This window comes from Berghia stephanieae, chromosome 4, assembly GCF_034508935.2.
Source record: "Berghia stephanieae isolate SIO BIC M18660-M18661 chromosome 4, UCSD_Bste_1.3, whole genome shotgun sequence".
In the NCBI taxonomy this organism is placed as follows: Eukaryota; Metazoa; Mollusca; class Gastropoda; order Nudibranchia; family Aeolidiidae; genus Berghia; species Berghia stephanieae.
The window spans coordinates 83287705-83295204 of record NC_088363.1 but is presented as its reverse complement, the minus strand read 5'-3'; positions in this window follow the sequence as shown (position 1 = coordinate 83295204).

Here is a 7500-nt window from a genome sequence, read left to right as displayed (position 1 = left end):
TATAGATCATGCCCATTGAGTCGGTCAAGTCTCTATCCAGATCCAAAAGGATAGTGTAAAGTCCTGTACGTAAAAGAAATTTGAGAAGCACGGTTGTTCTCAATATTTGTTGGGTCGTGATTGGGTATCAAGTGAAGTGCTACACATCTTCACGAAAAATCAGAACAACGCTGAGTCAAGATTACAGAGGAGCTAACCCGAGACGACAACAAGACGAGATTTGTTTGTGTATATTGTATTGTCTTTTTATGTTACTGAATAGGTACGTTTTGTTTGTCAAAACTTTCATTTTTATTATTTTACATTTTCTCTATCCTTTAAAATAAAATTATAATTTAATTTAACCACCAGACTTGTTTAATCATTTAAAGCTATACTTTTGTGGGGACGTTTTGTAAAATCATTAGTCCGATTGTAGTTGAAAATATCTTATATAATTTTAATGTCATAAAACCAGTGACAGCGGATGGGGATTAAACTGGTGTCTGTAAAATGTAGAAACAAGTGGGGAGCCAACTCTGGATGGACACAAGAGGAATGTAATAATTTTTTAGATGGACACCAGTTTGGTGAGTGAACCCAGCAATGGGAGGTGTACACTACTGGGGAGTAAACACGGTACCACAAGTATTGACACCAGAGGGGAATAGGATTCAATAGTCTGATGTCACGTCGCCCAGCAACGAGAAGCTTGGTTCTAAACAAAGTGCTGGCTTGAACTTTTTCACGTGTCATGTGATCAGAATGTATAAAATTCAAAACATGATCAGATTTATAATGTTTTTCTCCTCAAGATACACTTTTATACTCGTCGGAGAAGTATTTCATAAGGGCGTCCGCCATTGTTCCTATAGTTTAGAGCCAGTTACTAAGTTACTTGCGTCATTACGGGGGAAGTGACATCACGACTGTTGAAGCGTATTAACTCGGGACTATAGATAGATCGAAGTTGACGTCACACCGGTCTTTGTTATTTGTTTTTTGCCATCCACGTTTATGAGTAATTCTCACTAAACTGTATTAATCAGACTATAAAAGTTCATGGTTACACATGGTTTTTTGTGTTGGTCCGTTATACTTCTGGATGGCAATGGTGTGAGCTTCTTAGCCAAACGCATACTATCTTAGGAGGTAGACACCAGCGGGAGTGAACCCAGGGCTATGAGAGGTGGACACCACTAGTGATTAAACGTAAAAGCATTGGTTATAGACTCCAGGAGGGCATGAGCTAGGGCTAAGAGAGGTGGACACCAGTGAGGAGTGAACCCAGGACTTTGGGAGGTGGACACCATAGAGGAGACACCATAGAGGAGTGAGCACAAGGCTATGAGAGGTTGACACCAGTGGGGAATGAACATGGGACCACTAGCGCTTAGAGTCTGGTGTCTCGGAGTTATAGCGCTATATAAGTTTTCAGCATTATTATTATTATTATTACTAGATGTGGACACCAGTGAGGAGTGAAGCCGCGGCTTTGAGAGACAGTCACCACTGGGGATTGGACACAGGACTACCGGATGGACACCAGTGGGGAGTGAATCCGGGACCATGGAAGGTGGACACCACTAGTGAGTAAATGTGGAACCACTAGATATGTGCTCCAGTGGAGAGTGAACATAGGGCTATGAGATGTGGACACTAATGGGGAGTGAACCCGGGACAACGGTGGGAGATTGTACCAGTGCGGAATGAACCCTGGTTATGAATATGGACACCACTAGGGAGTGAACTGGGACCACCAGATATGGACACCAGTGGGGAGTGAACCCGGGACCATGGAAGGTGGACGCCAGTGGAAAATGAACATTGGGCTATGGGATATGGACACCAGTCAGGAATGAACTCGGAACTTTAGAGGACAGACACCAGTCAGGAATGAACCCGGGATGATGGGAGGTGGACACCACTGGAGAGTGATCCCGCGACTACAGGATATGGATTCCAATGGGGAGTTAACTTGGGACTATGGAAGGTGGACAGCAATGGGGAGTGAACCGGGTAATGCATACCTTCTAACCCTTCCGCTTTTGGCAGAATTATTCCTATTTTCACAATTCCTTTTCCACAATTCCGCCATTGTCTCTAAAGTACCGATTTTCAATAATGATTGTAACATTAGAAAGATAAAAAATGGAGGGAGGGGTGTGATAGTCAAAAGGTGAATTTTCTTTTTAATGATTGCCAAAATGGAGCTAAATAGGAAAATTGAATGCACTCTTTTCCCCCATTCCCCATCCCGTTACCTAATACATGTGATATGTCGTATTGCCAGTAGTTGTGCTGGAATACTGTCTTTATGTGTTTGGTGGCAAAGTTAGTGGTCATTTTGATACAGAATTATCCAATGTTGAAAGATTCCTATTTTTTCGTCTCAAATTCATATTTTCTTATGTTCTGATTCCACTTTTGGAATTTTCAAAAGGAGAAATCCTGTTGCTTCAAAGGGTACAAAGCACAGACAAGAAGTCAAGAATAACAAGCAATATAATATATAAATATATTTATTGACTAAGCTAATAATATAGTACAGGAAAATTATTGAGATAGCTGGTTCATAAATCAAACGACAGTTCGTCATTAGCAGATGTCACTCCAATGTAAAGTTGTGATAAAGCCTTCGACAATTCATCTTTTGGTGTCACTTCAACATAACATTACGGATAAAACCTTCGACAGTTCGCCTTTCAGGTGTCGCTCCAACGTAATGTAAAGTGCTGTAGAGTGTCAAACTCTAAATTACTAACTTGTATAGGAATTGCTCAATTAATTCTCTTAAATGAAATATTACATTATTTCAATAGGACCCAAATAAATTGAATATAAGATATAATTAAATGTTTAACAAAATAATGTCAGAATTAGCCTTTTACAAATGATTGATTGTGTCAATAGTATAATAATGTTATTATATTGAAAACAGTAATATAACTGAAGTCAAATAACAAATTACAAGTATCATATCATCATCATTGATGATTATAGACTATAATGCAATCAATTTTTAATTCAGAAAAGTGAGTGGAGCAGGCACTTATGTTGGTAACAACAAGATATGAAGTGAGTAGAAAAGTGCCAGAAGACAATAGAGAATAAAAATTTTTTTCGCGGCGGTGGTGGGGTTTGAACCTGCGACCTTATTGGTACGACAACTCCGCCTGGCAGGTGAGAGCGTGGCTCTACCGTGTGAGCTATCCACGAACACAAAAATATTCGTTTCAAACCCAAAGTCATTTCTAGATCCCTCTCTCACCCACTTCTTGAGATCGCCGATTCGTTCGCCACCATCGCGAAGTAATTTTGACCAGCAGTTAAGCTTAATAGCCAATATTCTCATCACAAACATATAACATAGAAACGATTGAGACATTGAGTATGCTCCGGTGTATGGGGTGAATTTTTAATTCAGAAAAGTGAGTGGAGCAGGCACTTATGTTGGTAACAACAAGATATGAAGTGAGTAGAAAAGTGCCAGAAGACAATAGAGAATAAAAATTTTTTTCGCGGCGGTGGTGGGGTTTGAACCTGCGACCTTATTGGTACGACAACTCCGCCTGGCAGGTGAGAGCGTGGCTCTACCGTGTGAGCTATCCACGAACACAAAAATATTCGTTTCAAACCCAAAGTCATTTCTATATCCCTCTCTCACCCACTTCTTGAGATCGCCGATTCGTTCGCCACCATCGCGAAGTAATTTTGACCAGCAGTTAAGCTTAATAGCCAATATTCTCATCACAAACATATAACATAGAAACGATTGAGACATTGAGTATGCTCCGGTGTATGGGGTGAATTTTTAATTCAGAAAAGTGAGTGGAGCAGGCACTTATGTTGGTAACAACAAGATATGAAGTGAGTAGAAAAGTGCCAGAAGACAATAGAGAATAAAAATTTTTTTCGCGGCGGTGGTGGGGTTTGAACCTGCGACCTTATTGGTACGACAACTCCGCCTGGCAGGTGAGAGCGTGGCTCTACCGTGTGAGCTATCCACGAACACAAAAATATTCGTTTCAAACCCAAAGTCATTTCTAGATCCCTCTCTCACCCACTTCTTGAGATCGCCGATTCGTTCGCCACCATCGCGAAGTAATTTTGACCAGCAGTTAAGCTTAATAGCCAATATTCTCATCACAAACATATAACATAGAAACGATTGAGACATTGAGTATGCTCCGGTGTATGGGGTGAATTTTTAATTCAGAAAAGTGAGTGGAGCAGGCACTTATGTTGGTAACAACAAGATATGAAGTGAGTAGAAAAGTGCCAGAAGACAATAGAGAATAAAAATTTTTTTCGCGGCGGTGGTGGGGTTTGAACCTGCGACCTTATTGGTACGACAACTCCGCCTGGCAGGTGAGAGCGTGGCTCTACCGTGTGAGCTATCCACGAACACAAAAATATTCGTTTCAAACCCAAAGTCATTTCTAGATCCCTCTCTCACCCACTTCTTGAGATCGCCGATTCGTTCGCCACCATCGCGAAGTAATTTTGACCAGCAGTTAAGCTTAATAGCCAATATTCTCATCACAAATCATCGTACATCATCGTACCAATAAGGTCGCAGGTTCAAACCCCACCACCGCCGCGAAAAAAATTTTTATTCTCTATTGTCTTCTGGCACTTTTCTACTCACTTCATATCTTGTTGTTACCAACATAAGTGCCTGCTCCACTCACTTTTCTGAATTAAAAATTCACCCCATACACCGGAGCATACTCAATGTCTCAATCGTTTCTATGTTATATGTTTGTGATGAGAATATTGGCTATTAAGCTTAACTGCTGGTCAAAATTACTTCGCGATGGTGGCGAACGAATCGGCGATCTCAAGAAGTGGGTGAGAGAGGGATCTAGAAATGACTTTGGGTTTGAAACGAATATTTTTGTGTTCGTGGATAGCTCACACGGTAGAGCCACGCTCTCACCTGCCAGGCGGAGTTGTCGTACCAATAAGGTCGCAGGTTCAAACCCCACCACCGCCGCGAAAAAAATTTTTATTCTCTATTGTCTTCTGGCACTTTTCTACTCACTTCATATCTTGTTGTTACCAACATAAGTGCCTGCTCCACTCACTTTTCTGAATTAAAAATTCACCCCATACACCGGAGCATACTCAATGTCTCAATCGTTTCTATGTTATATGTTTGTGATGAGAATATTGGCTATTAAGCTTAACTGCTGGTCAAAATTACTTCGCGATGGTGGCGAACGAATCGGCGATCTCAAGAAGTGGGTGAGAGAGGGATCTAGAAATGACTTTGGGTTTGAAACGAATATTTTTGTGTTCGTGGATAGCTCACACGGTAGAGCCACGCTCTCACCTGCCAGGCGGAGTTGTCGTACCAATAAGGTCGCAGGTTCAAACCCCACCACCGCCGCGAAAAAATTTTTTATTCTCTATTGTCTTCTGGCACTTTTCTACTCACTTCATATCTTGTTGTTACCAACATAAGTGCCTGCTCCAATTAAAAATTCACCCCATACACCGGAGCATACTCAATGTCTCAATCGTTTCTATGTTATATGTTTGTGATGAGAATATTGGCTATTAAGCTTAACTGCTGGTCAAAATTACTTCGCGATGGTGGCGAACGAATCGGCGATCTCAAGAAGTGGGTGAGAGAGGGATCTAGAAATGACTTTGGGTTTGAAACGAATATTTTTGTGTTCGTGGATAGCTCACACGGTAGAGCCACGCTCTCACCTGCCAGGCGGAGTTGTCGTACCAATAAGGTCGCAGGTTCAAACCCCACCACCGCCGCGAAAAAAATTTTTATTCTCTATTGTCTTCTGGCACTTTTCTACTCACTTCATATCTTGTTGTTACCAACATAAGTGCCTGCTCCACTCACTTTTCTGAATTAAAAATTCACCCCATACACCGGAGCATACTCAATGTCTCAATCGTTTCTATGTTATATGTTTGTGATGAGAATATTGGCTATTAAGCTTAACTGCTGGTCAAAATTACTTCGCGATGGTGGCGAACGAATCGGCGATCTCAAGAAGTGGGTGAGAGAGGGATCTAGAAATGACTTTGGGTTTGAAACGAATATTTTTGTGTTCGTGGATAGCTCACACGGTAGAGCCACGCTCTCACCTGCCAGGCGGAGTTGTCGTACCAATAAGGTCGCAGGTTCAAACCCCACCACCGCCGCGAAAAAATTTTTTATTCTCTATTGTCTTCTGGCACTTTTCTACTCACTTCATATCTTAATGCAATCAATTACAATGTAAAGAAGGCAGTAATCAAATAAAATAATGATTTATCATTAGGTAATCATTATTATAAAAAGACATCATCATTTAAATGTAATGATATTGTATGTTAAATATCAAATTAATCGTCAGTGTCTATATTAATGACATAATAATTTGATACACACCCCAATGTTGGGCAAAAGTAAGACAAACACGGCTGATTAACGATCACAAGTTTCACGTTTATAATAACCGAAACTTTAGTGCTGTCTTTAAATACTATAGTCAGATTTTTAATAAATGGCGCGTGTTTTTCTTCTTTCTCTCAGCTGCCCCCCCCCCCCCCCCCCCCCCCAATGCATAGCTGCAAAAATTTGTATGAACCTCTGAATCAATTTGTCTTAATAAAAAAATATGTTTTCATGAATTTTAAAACAATAGGATAGGATTTCGTTTATTACAGCTAGATATATTAAAATCGATAACAGGTGAGGATCGGAACTCATAGAAGATTTACATTATTAAAATTATGAATTTTCCGCATATCCATTTAGAAGGAATTCGTTAAACTGGAGTGTTCGGTTAATTGAAGCTTAAACGATAAACGTGCAGCATTTGAATATGAAGCAACTAATCGCAATTATTAACTATCAGACATCTACATTTTATCACTATCAATACACATTACTGGTGAATACAAACGAAAATGAACATAACGCGCTTCCAATATAATTTTGATTGCAAAAGTTTGAGAAATAGCTTGTGTTTATGCCAAAGAGGATTACATAAATTTATGTAGACTGGTTAAAAGTAAAAATTCATCAATTATTAGACAGTGTCTCAACAAATATATGTTCAACAATAACAACAACAACAACAACAACAACAACAGCACCTACAACAATAACAACAACAACAACAACAACAACAACAACAACAACCAAGACATTTTGGACACATCAATCAGCACAGTCTGATGACGATGATGATGAAAAGGAGAAATGAAACGACTACAGAAAGATTTCTGAGCATCACTCTATCCAATGAAATGTAATTTTTCTCTAGTTTGCGAAGGTTGAGGCATGCCTTTTCTCAGTCTACTCTTTATCCTTTATTGCCTCGTCGGTGAAAGTAAATTTGGTGTTCCTCCTCTCAATCTTTCCCTCTACTTAGACCCAATGACCTCGATTGGATTGCGCTCACAGTGATATGGGGGAAGTCGCGCAACCTCGTGTCAGAACTCCCTGATTAGACAGTCTGCTTTGAAAGCTGTTTCTGGTTCATTTCTTTCTTTTTTTTTTTT